General features: G+C 40.0%; 1 pseudogene; it reads right to left on the reverse strand.

Annotated features, from left to right (window-relative positions):
- Nucleotides 1-1247: 1247 nt before the first annotated feature.
- On the reverse strand, nucleotides 1248-1930 carry LOC149252756 (uncharacterized; annotated as a pseudogene).
- Nucleotides 1931-18057: the final 16127 nt, after the last annotated feature.

Consider the following 18057-nt stretch of genomic DNA (forward strand, 5'->3'; position numbering starts at 1 on the left):
ATGAAAATATTATTGAATGTGGCAAAGAAAGAAAGCACTGATCCGGACTACAGAACACACATATAGCCCAAAAACAAAAATTCCCAATTACAAACCACAGGAGGTCATTGGAAAGATGCAATTGAATAGGAGGCTCTGGAAGAGGAGAATTTTAGAAAGGCAGGGGATTGATACAGTCTTGACATTCCGATCACATGACTTCGGGTGAATTTTCAGTTGTTTTGGTTGAAATCCCAGTAATTGGAATGCTGCCAGCAGTGCCTGCTCATCGACGGTCTTATCTCAGAGCTGTCTCTTCAAATCATAGCTAGAATTCTTGGGCTGCTGGAAAGACAAGGCTGCCGTGCCTTTTGCTAATCGCAGAGCTGCAAGCAATCCAAGGACAAGACCTATAACCCTGTACCAGACAGACCAGAATGATAATGATCACCTCAATGAAGTTATACTGGAGGCACGGGAGCGATTGGAGAAGAGACTGAGGGCATCATCAACATCGAATAGGAGGGATAGGCGGGTTAATAATAGAGAACAGGTTTATGTTGGTGGTTTAATTGCTGAAGCAAGGGAACCATCGGAGCTTTGTGAAAGACCTGTCATCGGCGAAATGATGGGATTGGCCGAAAAGAACCGTGTGTTGTGCATGACTCTGGCAGGAGGTCGTGGGATCGAAGCCGTTCCAAGAAATCTTCCAAAGAAAATTATGACATGTTTTTATTTACAATTTGTACCATGCATAAGCAAAAGGATCAACACGTGGAAGGAGGATCCAGAGCCATAACAGTCGCAGTCAAAATATTTCCAGTCAAATCTTCATGGATATGTAACACAAACCAAAGGATACATGCTAATTATAATGATGTCGCGGGAAAGCATATAGAGATGCATACAAGTCAAAGAAATAACCTCTCGCTACTTTGCATTGCAGATATTTCGATGGAGGTCAGGAATTGTATCCCTGGATGATAATCAATTTGAAGATCCCGTGCAAGTGGTAGAGGCAATGGCATTCGGAAGAGCATGTGCTAGATTTGGCCTGGGCTTGTATCTATACCATGAAGATGGAGAGTACTATCTACACGGCGTGAGCAGCAGCAATGGAACCGGGCCAGCAAGGCTACAACAGGGGGCACTGGTATATTATTGCGCAATGCAAACAAAAGTAGGGAAGACCCTGCTATCAGTGTAGCTCAATCAAAACAGCAGCTAAACCAATTTTATAACGTTAATAACTCTCCTAAGTTGCCACATCAGAACTTCAACGACAACGACAATTCCTGCATATTGCGGCAGTGGGTGGCCAAAGACTGGAGAGCTAGGGTAATGTCGAAGGAAGGCTCAAGCTCGAGTGAAAACTTCAGAAGCGTCGGACAATTCTCACCTATTTTTATCAAACCAAACGGAGTAATTCCAAAATGACCCTTTAAACCCAATTCTTGGATATTCTCACAGTTTTTAAGGCTTTTCAGGGTATCATCAGACAAATAGCGTTAAGCTTATTACAAACTCTAGTCATGGCCTCCATACCTGAATCCTGCAAATTGCGTATGGAAGTCAAGGAAACATTCTCGAGCATGGTACAAGTTTTCACAAAACTCACAAACCCTACATTTGAAATGCATTCCTGTGGTTTGGCAGGGTTCCCTAATGATAATATACGTAGTTTTTTAAGGCATTTGGAGGCCATCTGGAGATCTTGATCGTGAAATTGATCAGTGCATCGAGAGAGATTCAGCTGCTTAACATGTTTGAAGCGAGGAAGAAGAGAAGGGAGGAGTACACGCGACCTGATTGTCAACCTCTGGGCTAATGATGTCGGCACCTCGTTCCAGTCTTTGCAGACCATGGAAGCCGAGAGCTGGTCCTGGGAGCATTCAATCCGCATTAACATGAGGGACAGCATTCCTTTGTCCCTGAGCGCGATCTCCATGCTGCTCTGTCTCGTCCGGAAAAATCAGACAACGTTGCTCCCGTGGGTAGGTCAAAACTCAGATACTCAGACACTGAACAGGGCTCGGTTTATCAGCGACTCAGCGTGGATTTGTTTGATGTTTTGTATATACAATGAATGATGCAGAGTTGTTTTTGATTTCGCTGGTTTTTTTTTTTATGTTTTGTGTTGTTTTGTTTTTATGAATGCGCTGGTTGGTTTTGTTTCTTTTTTTATTAAAAGTCTAAAAAAATGGAATTAATCCTATCTTTGAAAAACAAAAATGGTAATCCTATCTTTAAAAACAAAAAAATGGTTAGTTGTTAAAATTAATTTTTTTTTTTTTTTTTTTAATCAATGAAAAACTAAAGTTGAGAAAGAAACTAAACTTTCTCTTAATTTTTTTCTTTTTTAACAAATGGACATAATAATTTGCATATCGAAAGATGTTGGTGATGAAGCATATTGCAAAACATGAATTTATTCTTGAAATTAGTCTAAATCATCCCTATTTTATGATCCTCGAGATCGTACAAAGACGCAGGAGGAGAGCATACTTATTCTAGGTAAAAGAAAAACTGAAAATGAAAGCAAACGTTGAAAATGAAAGCCTAGCTACTCTATACTAATTAGAATTTACAAATTAGTTACGTGTAGGTAAACTTCCAATGAAGCCACTCACGTAGCAGTAACAACAATAGATTCAGTAGCAATTTGTCAGATGAAAAATGAAAATATTCAAGAGTGAATGAGTCTAGTTGCTGTAACTGCAAATTAACTAAAAAATTAAAAAATGAATCTAATCTAGTACTTACCTGGAACCATTGTTCGATGAAGCTTTGATAGGCACAGTTTCTCTCACTCAGATCATGTTGTAACTCCTGTTCTTCTTCGATCTGTTGTTCTTCTTCCTCGATCTCCTGTTCGAATGATTGTTCGCCATCAGATATGCAGGATTCTTCATATGTTGAATCTTCGTTTATTTCTTGGGGAGTAGTTGAACTTTCAATTTTTGTCAAGATCTCCTTTTCCAGGGAAGAGGGGATTATGACTTCTGCAAGGATCTGAGTGAGTAGTTCCAAGCTGACACTCATTATAAAACCATGTTGAAAGAGAAAAACAAATAAAAATCAGCACACTAAAAATTGAATTAAAAACAAAAGGACCACAAAAATAATCTTGAATTCAATACTCAATTAAACCCTCTTACAAGGACTGCTCATTAATTGAGTAATCGAATGCTTCAATTATAACCATGAACCATGAATTCATCAAACATTCTTCACAGTTGCAAAAATCAAACACACCTACAGAAATTGAAATTCACACTTGCATAAATGTAAACACACCCTACATGCCCTGATCCATAAGAGGTTGAGCCCGTTACGGTATCTCGAATGCCATGCGTAGGTTGTTCCCCACGTCTTACTGCCTTAACACCTCGGAGTTAGGAACATGTCTAAACACACTTGCATAAAAAATCAAACTAAACTTCAATCCATCGTGCCTCCCCAGCAACGGCGCCAAAATGTTTGGGTGAAACTATGTTCGTTTAATCCTGTTGTAGTACTTACCCAACTATTTAATTTGTCAATCCGAGGTCCGTAGACTTACGAGACACATGCACTATATATGCAGGACTGAAGTGGAACTAATCTAATCTAATCTAAATTACTGAAATCAAATTAATCTAAGAAAGCATTGAAACATTAACTATGAAAGCAGGAAGTTGCATAAAAGAAAAGCAATACAACATGTGAAGAAGTGAATGACAAACAACATATGTGAGATCACAACAATAAAACTATGTCAAATTACATTACAAGAACTAAATCACAAATCATGAAAGCATAACAATGAATCAAAGTTAATCTCCATTCTCTATTATTCCTTATTCATCCTTCCAATGAAGAGAGAGCACTCTCTTATATACATGAGGAAGATAACCTTTCCATAATTACATATCCAATATTCTCTCAAGCACTCTCAACTAGTTTCCCATTATTACAAGATATCATCGCACAAATCTCTCAAACATGATCCCACAAATCTCTCACATATCTTGGATAAGATATGCCTCCATGATTTTCTCCTTAGGATAAGATATGCCTCCATGATTTTCTCCTTAGGATAAGATATGTCTCCATGATTTTCTCCTTAGAAAAAGGCTTGCATAATTATCTCCTTGATATGGTGGAGGAGATATTAATTCTTCACATATTTCCTACACATCACAAAACTCACATATTCTTGAGATAAAAACATGTACATTTTCTAATAATTAATCATAAATTCACTTATAATACAAAAATGAATAAAATGGAAAATAAGAAGGTGAAACCCAAATGTATGTATGAAAATGATATGATAAAAGGTTAGTGGAATGATGAAATGTAAGGAATAGTGAAGAAAAAGGTGGATTAAAATATGACATTTCTGAGTCCCAACACAATCAATGCAAAGGTTGAAGGTCACTTGGATAGGCCTAAAACTCAGTCGAACACTACTCCTAGGGATGCTATAAGGGAGAAAATAAGAAGAGGAAAAGAGGCAGTGGGAAGAAGTAGAAAGGAAAGCAGGCTTCTATAAAAAAGAAGAAGAGACCACAACAGAAGCATGGGATGTAAGAGAGGATACCAGAGCCATGAAGGAAATGGACATTGACTAAGTTTCTCAAAGGATGAGCAACACTTTCAGTCGGGGGCTGATGGTGAGCCTCGTCATTGGGTACTTATATGGGCCTTCATTGGCCTTAATTCACCTCCTAGCTTAGTCAAACCAACTATTCTCACAACTTATTGCATACTTTTGATTATATTTTGTTTTATGAGATGAGTTAGAGTTGGATATTTTTCTTTGTGGTCTAATGTGCATGTAATGCAAGAATATAGGATAAAAGCAAGGAAAAATGCAGGAATAAAGGATAAAAGCAAGGAACTGTTGCAAAGACCTTGGTAAAAACTCAAATGGGACAAGGGAGAGGAATTATAGGAGGTAAATCTACCTCATTTACTACCCCTCCATTCGAATATTCCTCCATCAGCTTGGAGTGCAAACAACTAGATCATGAGGACTAGAAGGCAACCGACCAAGTGAAAGTGACAGAAACCAGTTTATCTTGAGTTGGGAGCCGAGCCTCCCTAAGGGGAAGGAACGTTGGAGACTTCAGATGTATAAGTAGAGAGGCTTAGGACCTCAATAGGATTCGGATTTTTGATTGAAAAACTCTAATTTATTTTTGAGCTGCAAGACTTGTGACAGTTTGTTATGTAATCTATTAGTGTCAGTGTTTGCATACTTCCATCAGGGATCAAATTTCCTCTTTGCATTTTCATTTTAGGGGTCCCATACTAAATTTTTTACATCATTTCATTAGGTCATGTCAAACTGATCCACTGGTGGTTCTCTTCAGAAAATATAATTTCTCCCTCATGAAGTATACTTGCTGACCCTTCTTCAGGTTGTCTTCAGTCATGGTTTCATGGTCAATTTGAAATCACATTTTCATTAGGTCATAGGGCATGTTTTCATTAGGTCTTAGGGTTTCATTTCCAAGGTCAAGGGCATGATTTAGAGGTGTAAATAAAGGGCAGAAAGGGTATGAGGATGATAAATAAATCCAGCATGATGGCTTGTAAGTCATAGTCACTATATAATTATCTTTTTAACTAATGTAATTTTCACCTCAAAAAACATGTTTTTGAGGTGAAAACAAAGTATTTTGAGTAAATTTTATTTCTTATGTAATTTTAAGTCACTTTAAGTAATAAATGATCCTGACTGCACCAATGCATCTCTCCTTTCTACAAGACAAAGAAACACTGCAAAAAATAGTTCAAGTTAAGCATCATCCACCTGAAAAGGAACAAAGAAGGGAAGGCATTAAAAACAGAGATTTGGAAAAGGTCAAGAAACATTAGAAAGTGGGTTTTTCTAGTGAAAACCAAAATCTACTCCTATATAAGGTGTCATATTTCATTTTCAAGTTCATCATTCTCATTTGGCAAAAGAGGAGTCAAAAAGTGAAGAAAAGAGGAGCGTTTGAGTGATTTTCGAGCCAAGGAGAAGTGGCTTTGTGCTTCTGGAGTTTGGTGCTGTGTGTTTCGGGCTAAGGAGAAGTGGCGGTGCAGTTTTGGAGTTTGTGTTGTGCGTTTCAGGCAGTGGAGGTGGTGCTACGCATTCATGGGTGGCGCTGCGCGTACAAGATGAGCGTTACGTGTAGGGCATTTTCAACAGTAAAAAATAACACTGCCTTGCGCGTGCAGGAGGGTGTTGTGCGCCTGTAGCATGGCGCTGTGCGTTGAGTAGCAAAGACCAAAAAAGCCTCCAACTTCATAAAAACTTCCCAAGGCACCCTCTCATCTCTCAAACAAGTAAGTTCCCTCACTATACCTCATCATTGAAGTTGCACTTGAAGTGTTTGAAGGAATTTACCATGACAAATGTGAAACCCTAGTTTCTCCCTCAATTACATTCTAGAAACCCTAATCCCCTCTACTTCTCCCACCACCTATCACTAAAACCCTAAACCCCTTCCCTATATCACTCCATAATATTCTATACCCCCTCATCCTTCATCCCACAATTTATATTTCAAAAGGACCCAAACCCCTCTCCCTCATTTTCATGATTCATATCCTCCACTTCATTTTCTAGCCCACTAAAATACCTCACAAGGTCATTTCCCATTCCCCCACTCCTAAATAAGTCTCACTCACTCCCTTCATCCATTTTCTAGGAGTGCACAGCCTCAAACTTTGTGAACATGGATAGAGAAGACAGAGACTATGAGGAGGAGGAAAACACCGACAGTGACAGTTCGACAGATAAACCTCGACATCAAAGAAGACCACACAAGGGAGGTAGAATTATCAGGGAAGAGCCATCAAACCTTAGAGAGTTGCAGGCCTCTCAGTTGGTTGTCACTTGTTTCAGACATTTAGGGTGCTATGAGTTCTATGAGCAGGTAGAGAGAGATTTTGATTTGACAGAGCATGACGAGCCGGAGCAACATTATACTCAAACAATTGACTTAGAGGCTCATGATGAAGAAACAATAAAGGACATCATCATACGGGAAAAGGAGGCTCAAGTCCAAGCATTGATGGACAATTTGGAGAGAGCCAAGTATGTCATCACATATTTGGAACAAGAAAACAAGCAGTTGAGTGACAAGTAGGTCTTCATGGAGTTGGAACTTCTCAAGGTAAAATGACAAGGTGACAAGGAGGCACCGGTCACTTTGTCTCCTATTGAGAAGGAAATTGAGGATGATAGAGATACTTGGCTTGAGAGAGTCAATTTTCACCTAGAGAAGCTATTGCAGAAGGCCAATAGGGACAACCAGATGATCAGGCACATGGCCTACCATTACAGGACCCGAAACAAAATTTGCAACATGAGGGTCAAAAAGATGAAAGCTAGGCTAAGGTGGGCTCTAAAGGGAAAAAAAGAGGAGGATAGGATTAGGTTGCTTGCTGAAGCTTCCTTGGCTCATCAATATGCTTGATGGTGGTGCTGCTCACCAATTTTGGTCAGGTTTGGAGGAGATTTTGCATTTTGGAAATTACACACACAGAAAATTCGGCTCAACGCGCAGCGCCACTGGTGCTACGCTTTTCCTAGGGGCATCGAATGGAAAAATGGCTTGAATTTTTAGATTCAAATCAATTATTACATGCACCCTGTGGATTTGCTAAGTCTTTGGGGCAGAACTGGTCCACCAAAAGGTCAAAAAACACCCTAAAAATTACCTTTCTACCACTTTTTGGACACACAGAAGCAGTCTTGGGAGAATCAACTTTTGAGTGGTCAAATGAGCTTCAAATGAAGAAATTCTAGATTTTTTCCAAAATTAGACTTGAAGACCTTTCCAATGAGCTATCATGAGCTTAATTTGGATGTCGGGAAGGCTTCCAAAACAGACCTGACCGTGGCGCTACACGTTGGGCCAGTGGCACTGCGCATAGGGAAAATTTTGCACAGGATGGCTATTTTTCTATGTTTTGATTATGTTCGTGGATTTTTTCTCATGGAGGATGTTTTACTGATGTAAATGATGACTTGGCTTGTAAATATGATAGATAATTAGTAGTGGATGGTAGATTCATTACATTAAAAGTCAATTTGAGCTCAAATGAATCGGTGTTTCACTTTTAGAGGCAAGTTGTTAAGATGCCTATATTCTCGTTTCTTGTTCATTGTTGGTTAGATTAGCTCCTCATCTTAGGGATTCGACCCCTGAGGATGGGAGGAGGTTGAAACAATCCCTATATCTTCTTCTTCTTTCTCATTGTAGAGGGTTGCACTCAGTTGGATGCTTATGCCTTGATTGTACATCATTTTGTAGCAGTTTAGCAGGAGATTAATAAAAATTGCAGCTATTTTTCTGGGATCCATGTGGTATGGAGTTTTAGTACGTTTTCTTCTCTTGTGGTCATATGTTAATAGGTTTTGTGTATTTCGTTAATCATTTCATTGCTTCTAAGTGAATGTTTTCAAGTTGATAGGCAGAATTCATTACATCACTTCTCTGCTTTGGGGAAATATTCACCATTATATGTTTTCTACAGTTTGGGAAGGATCCATGGTAATCACATGCTCTTCCTAGCCTCTCACCAATCTTAAAACATCTCACCCATCAAGCCCTAGAGTGCTAAACCTTATGCCTACCTTGCCCCATTGAACACCCTGCAATTTTGACCTAATTCCCTAGCCCTAAACTGTCTAGCTCCTCCTGATCTAGCAAAACCCCTTCAAAATCCAATCAAAACTTTGTGCTACTATACCTAGCCTAAAATCCTTTTCCTGATCCAGTCATCTTGGCTGAGATCCTTACAGAGAGAGCCCTCTCCCAACCTAGTAGGGCTAGCTACTTGGCTAAGAGTGGTTTGTGGTTACCCTGGCATTGCCTTCCTTCAACCTGAGGTTCAATCCAGGTGATAACATAGTGGCGACCATACTAGGGAATGAAAGATTAATGTGTTGGCATTATGATTTCTGGTTTGGCTCTATGGTTCATGTGTTGTACTTGATGGCAACTCATACAGGTGGCAAAACTCTGATCAGGCTCTCAAAATGATAAAAATTAAGAGGTCTGCATGTGCTCAGTGAAAAGCGTGCGTACCCACAGGTACACCGTGCAGGAAATGCGGTCATACTCGCAGGTTACCCGTTCAGAAGGTGCGGTCCCCCAGTTCACTCACTTCAAGGCAGAGAAGCGCGCTCATATGGGGTTTCTTATGTATGGCCCATAGTATTTAGCCTGTCGTTCATGACCCTATGGTTTTGGCCCGTGGTATAGGATCTAATTTAGCCCCGGTTTGGATCCCTTGTTTTGGTTATTTGATGGTTTTGTCCCATGGTGTGAATGAGGGCTTGACTATAAATAGGGAAGGAGATCACTTGGCCAATGTATCTTTTGCAAATTGAATATCTTAAGATCTGAAATATTGGGTTATCAGTTTAAAAGCTTGATCTATATAAAAGTGAAGTTGAAAGTGAATCTATGAAGTGTGATCTCTCGGGCGCATGATCAGATCTGGGCATCTGACTATCTGTGGCACACTGGTGGACTCCCAATTTGGCCCTAATCAGAGGTTCGCAGGTGATTAACGGTGCAAGTGCAGGGGTACGCATAGCAGAAGAAGGCACAGTGTGTGGGTATGCAGCGCGACAGAAGTCCAGGTGCGGTGGTTCGCAGTGAAGAGAAAGCAGAAGCGCGAAGGTACGCTGTGGACAGAAGCCGCAGGTGCGGGGACACAGTGAAAGTACGTGGCGCGATAGAAGAAGTAACTGCGGAGGCACAGTGAAAGTATGCGACGCGATAGAAGCAGTGACTGTGTAGGCACAATGAAAGTACGCGGCGCGATAGAAGCAGTGACTGCGTAGGCACAGTGAAAGTACGCGGCGCGATAGAAGTAGTGGGTGTGGGGGCATAGTATAGGTACGCGGCGAATTTAAAGGCACAGTGTGTGGATACGCAGTGTTGTTCAAGGCTCTATGTGGGGATACGCAGAGGTGCATGAGGTGAAGTGCGCAGCAACGCATGCCAGATAAAGAAAAACTGCGGATCTGTATTAAGGCATTTATTTGACTGACCTTTCTCTGTTGATAAGGTGTTCTGGATTTTGTTTACTGATCTTGTTACTGCAGTTGACTGGGTGATTTACTTGTACATGATGATCACTTGATGTTTATGGATCCAGTTTGAAAATTTATGAAAAGTGATCCTTGAAAGAAAATAAGTAGGGGGTTGTAGCTCCCTTCCAGGAGAGACTGGAAAACGAGAGAGAGTTGTAGCTCTCTGCAGGTTGTAGCCTGCGTACTGGTAAAGGACTGCACCAGTACAAAATCATTGTAAAAGGAGTTTCTAATTTGAAAGAAGATAGAGACATATTGCAGCAGGTGGTTTTCACCCACATTGGGTTTCCACCTTATATCTGGTGTTCTTTGGTGTGACTATCTGTTTTTCTTGTTCATGCTCATTATTTTATGGTACTGACATACAAAAATAATTCAAAGTATAAATAAGGAAGATTTATTAAAAGAACTTGATAATACTGATTCACCCCCCCTCTCAGTATTATTTCCAACAATTGGTATCAGAGCAGGTCCTTCAGAGAAGCTTGATCGCTTGAAGGAAGATCATTCATCATGAGCAACTACGAGAGGGAAGCATCAATCAGGCCACCAATTTTTGATGGGACAAACTTCAATTATTGGAAGGTAAGAGTTACTGCCTATCTTCAATCTCTTGGTACAGAAGTTTGGGATATCATAGATACAAGCTACACTTTTCCTTCAGCTACTCCTACAGATCCAGCCAAAAAGAAGAAATATGAAACAAATGCTAAAGCAGTCAATACTCTGTTGGGATGCTTATCTCAAACAGAATTCGTGAAGGTTATGCAATATAAATCCGCAAAAGAAATATGGGACAAGATTGTCTTGAGCTACGAAGGAGATGAACAGGTAAAGCGTGCTAAACTTCAAACCCTCAGGATTCAGTATGAGAATCTCAGAATGTATAATGATGAAAGTGTGGCTAACTATTTCCTTCGGGTAGACAAGATTGTTAATTGCATGAAAAACTTGGGTGAAGAAATAAAAGAGGCTATTGTGGTTGAAAAAGTTCTAAGATCATTGTCCCCCAAGTTTGAATCTAAAGTCTCTGCAATAGAAGAAAAGGAAAATCTACGAACTCTTACTATGTCTCAGCTACACGGAATTCTAACTGCTTATGAAATGAGAAAGGGAGGTCCATCAGACAGGAGAGAAGCTGCTTTCAAGGCTTCAGGCAAAGGAGACTACTATGAAGCAAGTCACGTGCCAGAAGAAGAAGAAGAATCAAATTTTGTCAGAAATCTTCAACGGGGTACTGGAAGGTTCAGAGGTAAGTTACCTTTTAAATGTTTTGCTTGTGGAAGAGTAGGTCATTATGCTGCGAAATGTCCTCATAAGGATAAGATTGACAAAGGAAAGGAACCTGCTAGATGGAACAAGAAACAGAATGCAAATAAGAAAAGCTACTACACTCATGAAGATAGTGATGGTCTATCAAATAGTGATGAAGATGAACGAGGTAATGACTATAAACTTTTAATGGCATTTGAAGATGATGATTACATGGATGCTATAGATGTGGATAGCTTTTATGAAGAAATTTCTAGACTCAAGACATGTATAGAAGAAAAGAATATGATCATTGATACTCTACAATTTCAAATTGATGAAAAAGAAAAATATCTTGAAAAGTTAGAAGGTGAAATTGTTGGTCTTAGAAAAGAGATTGAGAAAACAAAGGCTATTAATCTTAAGTTTGTCAAAGGATCTGAAACTTTGGATGAGATCATCAATGTACAACGTTCTCCTCTAAACAAGACAGGTCTGGGGTATAATGGAGAAACTTCTCAACCATCCACCTCAAAGAGTTATCTTGATGCAGCAAGAAGGAATGAGCAAAAGCACAATGGAGATCACCAGGTAAAACAGGGACGAATTACATCAAGAACAAACAAAGACTATCAGGTAAACCAGGGGCAATCCGTCTTAAGGATGAACAAAAGCTACAACCAGTCATAGGTAAAATCCTCTCAATTTGCTTCAAGAATGGATGACAATAGAAATTACAATCATTTGGCCGGAAGATTTGATAACCGCAGAAGTTTCTTCAATGGACAATGCTTCTCTTGCCATAACTTTGGTCACAAAGCAGCTCAATGTGTTGCATATAAAACAATCATGACTAGAGAAGCTCAAAAACAAAGAAGTATGACCGGGCTTACAAAAAGGACCTATAACAACTTTTCAGCTCTTGAAAATGAAGTTGAATGTTCTATTTGCAATAACTTTGGTCATGAAGATTCTGAATGCAGGAGCAGGTTTAAGCAGACAAAGGAACAAGCCTCAAGCACCAAAACATGGAGAATAAAGGAACCCCAAACAGAAAGATGTGGGATAGCATTTTATGCAGAGGGACAAGAAAATCTATGGTACATTGACAGTGGATGTCCAAAGAATATGACAGGCGATAAAGAAAAACTTGAATCATATTCTGCTTTAGAAAAGGGAAAGAAAGTTTCTTTTGGAAATGATACTCCTGCAGCTATAAAAGGAAAAGGCACTGCTCAGTTAAAAGAAAAGGTCAAATCTGGAAATGTTTTGTATGTTGATGGATTGAAGCATAATCTTCTGAGTATCAGCCAGATGTGTGATCAAGGAACCGAGGTGATATTTAGATCAAATGGATGTCTTGTTCATGATCTTGATACAGGTGAAACAGTGATCAAAGGTAAAAGAACTCCAAATAATATATACATATTTGAAGAAGGACAACAACAATGCTATTTGAGCAAGGATGATGAACACTGGTTATGGCACCGGAGGTTGGGGCATCTAAGCTTTTCACAAATAAGGAAAGCATGCAAATATCAGGCAATTCGTGGTCTTCCAGATATCAAAATTCCAGACAACACCATATGAAAATCATGTCAGTTTGGAAAGCAAACCAGAACTAACTTTCCGGAGAAGGAAGGATCAGCTAGCATGCCTCTTGAGCTAGTACATACAGATGTATGTGGTCCATTCAGGAAAAGGACACCTCGAGGAGAAGAATACTTGATATTATTCATTGACGATTTCTCCAAGTTTGTCTGGTTAGGACTTATGAAGCACAAAGATGAAGCATTCGAAAAATTCAAATCCTTTAAAGCCTTGGTTGAAAATGAATTAGGATACAAAATTAAGTGCCTCAGGTCCGACAAAGGTGGGGAGTTTACCTCAAATGAATTTTTCGATTTCTGTGAAGAACATGGGATAAGAAGAGAATTCTCTACAGCTAGAACTCCTCAGCAAAATGGAGTGGTGGAAAGAATGAACAGAACAGTCCAACAAATGGCTTGTGCTATGCTTGATGAGTCTGGAACTCCCGCAAATTTCTGGGGTGAAGCTGCATATGCTGCGGTTGTTATTCTCAACAAAACAAATGTCCGGGTGAATAGCACTCAAACTCCTCATGAGCTCTGGTATGGTGAGACTCCTATGGTAAAGCACTTCAAAATCTTTGGGAGCAAATGTTATATTAAGAATACTGATGAGCAACTTGGCAAACTTGAACCTAGAGCAGATGAAGGCATTCTTCTTGGTTATTCTCCACACAGCAAAGCATATAAGTGCTACAATAAAAGACTTGGAAGAATTGTTGACAGCATTGATGTAGTGGTTGATGAGAAGGGATACATTCCTAGGCAAGTAAATCATGAAAATATCGAAGAAGATGAAGACTACCCTCAAAGACAGAATGATAAAGAAGAAGAACCTCAAGAAGAACCAGAGGAGCAGATAAGGATAGAAGAGAAGACTCCATCCAGGTACGTTCAGAAGAATCATCCAGAATCTCAGATTTTGGGGCAAAAAGAAGCAGGTGTTCAAACAAGAAGAACAATTACAGAAGCTTCAAGCTATTTGGCATTACTCTCTTCCACTGAACCACAAAATGTGAAAGAGGCATGCAAAGATGAATGTTGGGTCAAAGCAATGGATGAAGAACTTGACCAGATCGAAAAGAACAACACTTGGGAGTTGGTTCCTAGACCAAAGGATAAGAATGTTATAGGGACAAAATGGGTCTTCAAAAATAAATTGAATGAAAATGGAGAAGTAATTAGAAACAAGGCCAGACTTGTTTGTAAAGGGTATGCGCAGCAAGAAGGGATAGATTTTGAAGAAACTTTTGCTCCTGTTGCAAGACTTGAGGCCATCCGAATGTTCCTTACTCTCTTAAGCTTTCAAAACTTCAAAGTATTTCAAATGGACGTGAAATCAGCCTTTCTAAATGGAGACTTGGAAGAAGAAGTATACATTGAGCAGCCAGATGGTTTCATTCTTGGAAATGATCCAAATCTTGTATGCAGATTGAAAAAGGCTCTCTATGGTCTCAAACAAGCTCCAAGGGCTTGGTACTATCGTTTGGACAAATATCTTCATCAACAAGGCTTTTCAAAAGGATCAGCAGATAGCAATCTTTATATAAAAGTTGAAAATGACAAATTGCTAATACTTGTTGTGTATGTAGATGACATTATCTTTGGCAGCAATGAAGAAGCTATGAGTCAAAGCTTTGCCTTGGTAATGCAGAAAGAATTTGAAATGTCCTTGCTAGGAGAACTGACATATTTTCTCGGTTTGCAAATCCAACAAAAAGAAGAAGAGATCTTCTTGTCTCAAACCAAGTATCTCAAGCAGATTTTGAAGAAATATGGCATGGAAGATGCGAAACCAGTATGTACACCCATGGTCACAGGATGTAGCCTCAGTGCAAATGATGAATCAGCAGCAGTGCATCAACCAACCTTCAGATCTATGATTGGAAGTCTACTTTATTTGACAGGTACCCAACCAGACATCATGCATGCAGTGGGAATAGTTGGAAGATTTCAGGCAAATCCAAAGGAAACTCATCTTCATGCAGTAAAGAGAATATTCAAATATCTTCAAGGAACTCAAAACTATGGCTTATGGTATCCTAGAGATACAGATCTCACACTTCATGCTTATACAGATGCAGATTGGGCCGGAAGCGTGGATGACAGGAAGAGCACAAGTGGTGGTGCATTCTTTATGGGTTCCAGATTAGTATCTTGGTTCAGCAAGAAACAGAGTTCGATTGCCTTGTCTACAACTGAAGCGGAATATGTTGCTGCTGCATCTTGCTGCACTCAACTCCTTTGGATGATGCAGACCTTGCAGGATTTTCAAATCACTTGTACACCACCTATCTCCATCTTATGTGATAATACAAGTGCAATCAGCATTTCAAAGAACCCAGTCATGCATTCAAAGACCAAGCACATACCAATCAAGTATCACTTTCTCCGGGAACAAGTGCTTGAACAAAAGGTCAAGTTGGAGTATGTTCCTTCTAAGGAACAGGTTGCTGATATACTCACCAAACCATTGCCCAGGGAGGCCTTTGAATACCTCAGGCAAAAGCTGGGGGTTGTTGATGCATCATCTTGTTGTTGAATCTCATCTGTTGTTGTATGTGAGGATCATATGGGGTATACATTTGATGGCACAGGTTCAGGGGGAGCATATAATGCATTGTTGGCATTATGGTAGAAGTACAAAAGGAGATCATGGATGCTGATCCAAATATCGTTGCAATATGTCTCTATCTCTTTCATGTTCATTTATGGTGTTTGGTGATCATTCTTTTGTAGATCTGGTCTATAATCAGGGGGAGCATGTTCTCAAGGGGAGTATAACCCTTTGCCCTTGATGTCAAAGGGGGAGAATGACATGGAGAATCTTGAGGTTGCCATCAAGTCCAAAGGGGGAGATTGTTGGCATTATGATTTCTGGTTTGGCTCTATGGTTCATGTGTTGTACTTGATGGCAACTCATACAGGTGGCAAAACTCTGATCAGGCTCTCAAAATGATAAAAATTAAGAGGTCTGCATGTGCTCAGTGAAAAGCGTGTGTACCCGCAGGTACGCCGTGCAGGAAATGCGGTCATACCCGCAGGTTACCCGTTCAGAAGGTGCGGTCCCCCAATTCACTCACTTCAAGGCAGAGAAGCGCGCTCATATGGGGTTTCTTATGTATGGCCTGTGGTATTTAGCCCATCGTTCATGACCCTATGGTTTTGGCCCGTGGTATAGGATCTAATTTAGCCCCGGTTTGGATCCCTTGTTTTGGTTATTTGATGGTTTTGTCCCATGGTGTGAATGAGGGCTTGACTATAAATAGGGAAGGAGATCACTTGGCCAATGTATCTTTTGCAAATTGAATATCTTAATATCTGAAATATTGGGTTATCGGTTTAAAAGCTTGATCTATATAAAAGTGAAGTTGAAAGTGAATCTATGAAGTTTGATCTCTCGGGCGCATGATCAGATCTGGGCATCTGACTATCTTTGGCACACTGGTGGACTGCCAATTTGGCCCTAATCAGAGGTTCGCAGGTGATTAACAGTGCAAGTGCGGGGGTACGCATAGCAGAAGAAGGCGCAGTGCGTGGGTACGCAGCGCGACAGAAGTCCAGGTGCGGTGGTTCGCAGTGAAGAGAAAGCAGAAGCGCGGAGGTACGCTGTGCGACAGAAGCCGCAGGTGCGGGGACACAGTGAAAGTACGCGGCGCGATAGAAGAAGTAACTGCGGAGGCACAGTGAAAGTACGCGGCGCGATAGAAGCAGTGACTGCGTAGGCACAGTGAAAGTACGCGGCGCGATAGAAGCAGTGACTGCGTAGGCACACTGAAAGTACGCGGCGCGATAGAAGCAGTGGGTGCGGGGGAACAGTATAGGTACGCGGTGAATTTAAAGGCACAGTGCGTGGATACGCAGTGCTGTTCAAGGCTCTATGCGGGGATACGTAGAGGTGCATGAGGTGAAGTGTGCAGCAACGCATGCCAGATAAAGAAAAACTGTGGATCTGTATTAAGGCATTTATTTGACTGGCCTTTCTCTGTTGATAAGGTGTTATGGATTTTGTTTACTGATCTTGTTACTACAGTTGACTGGGTGATTTACTTGTACATGATGATCACTTGATGTTTATGGATCCAGTTTGAAAATTTATGAAAAGTGATCCTTGAAAGAAAAGAAGTAGGGGGTTGTAGCTCCCTTCCAGGAGAGACTGGAAAACGAGAGAGACTTGTAGCTCTCTGCAGGTTGCAGCCTGTGTACTGGTAAAGGACTGCACCAGTACAAAATCATTGTAAAAGGAGTTTCTAATTTGAAAGAAGATAGAGACATATTGCAGCAGGTGGTTTTCACCCACATTGGGTTTCCACCTTATATCTGGTGTTCTTTGGTGTGACTATCTGTTTTTCTTGTTCATGCTCATTATTTTATGGTACTGACATACAAAAATAATTCAAAGTATAAATAAGGAAGATTTATTAAAAGAACTTGATAATACTGATTCACCCCCCCTCTCAGTATTATTTCCAACATAATGACCCTGGTAATATCTTTCATTTGAATTCTTAAACTTGTGGATGATGAGTTTTATAATTTATTAGGCCGAATTGGAAAGTTGTAAAGCAATATATAAAATTTCAAAATTTGAGCATACTGGCTTTGAGAAAGTACACCAGATCTAATCCAGATCCGAATCCTCCAGTCATTGTCAGTGATCCTAACAAAATTGGGTGGAAATCTAAGAAAGTTGAAGAGAAATTTAGTGTAGCAAAAGAACAATCAAGTGAAGTTTTCATTCCTCGTGCCCATTCACTCCCGGAAAGGTTAGACACTCTGCAAGATATTGAGTTTGATATTCATTTTGAGAAAAGTCTATTTCGCAGTAAGTCTTTGAGTTGGATTGATCAAATAGTTGTTGATTCTTCTGTATCTCTTGATAACCCCTTTGAAGACTTGTTTACCCAAAGTAAATCAGGGTCACAGCTTATTCATGCTCTCGATCAGTTACAAAATCTTACTTCAAACGTAGACATTTGGGCGAAAAATAGGCCATCTTTTGATTTTCGAAATATCTCTTTTACATCTACTGCAACTCAAAAAATCCCTTACCCACTGCGTTCATCTTCACAGATTGTTCATACTACTCCAGTTGTTGTTAATTCCCCTTTGAATATACCGAGTACCCCAATCCTTGCTTTAAATCCA

This window comes from Pinus tabuliformis, chromosome 7 (genome assembly GCF_031772625.1).
Source record: "Pinus tabuliformis cultivar Carrire ecotype Pingquan chromosome 7, CPIR1, whole genome shotgun sequence".
Taxonomy (NCBI): domain Eukaryota; kingdom Viridiplantae; phylum Streptophyta; class Pinopsida; order Pinales; family Pinaceae; genus Pinus; species Pinus tabuliformis.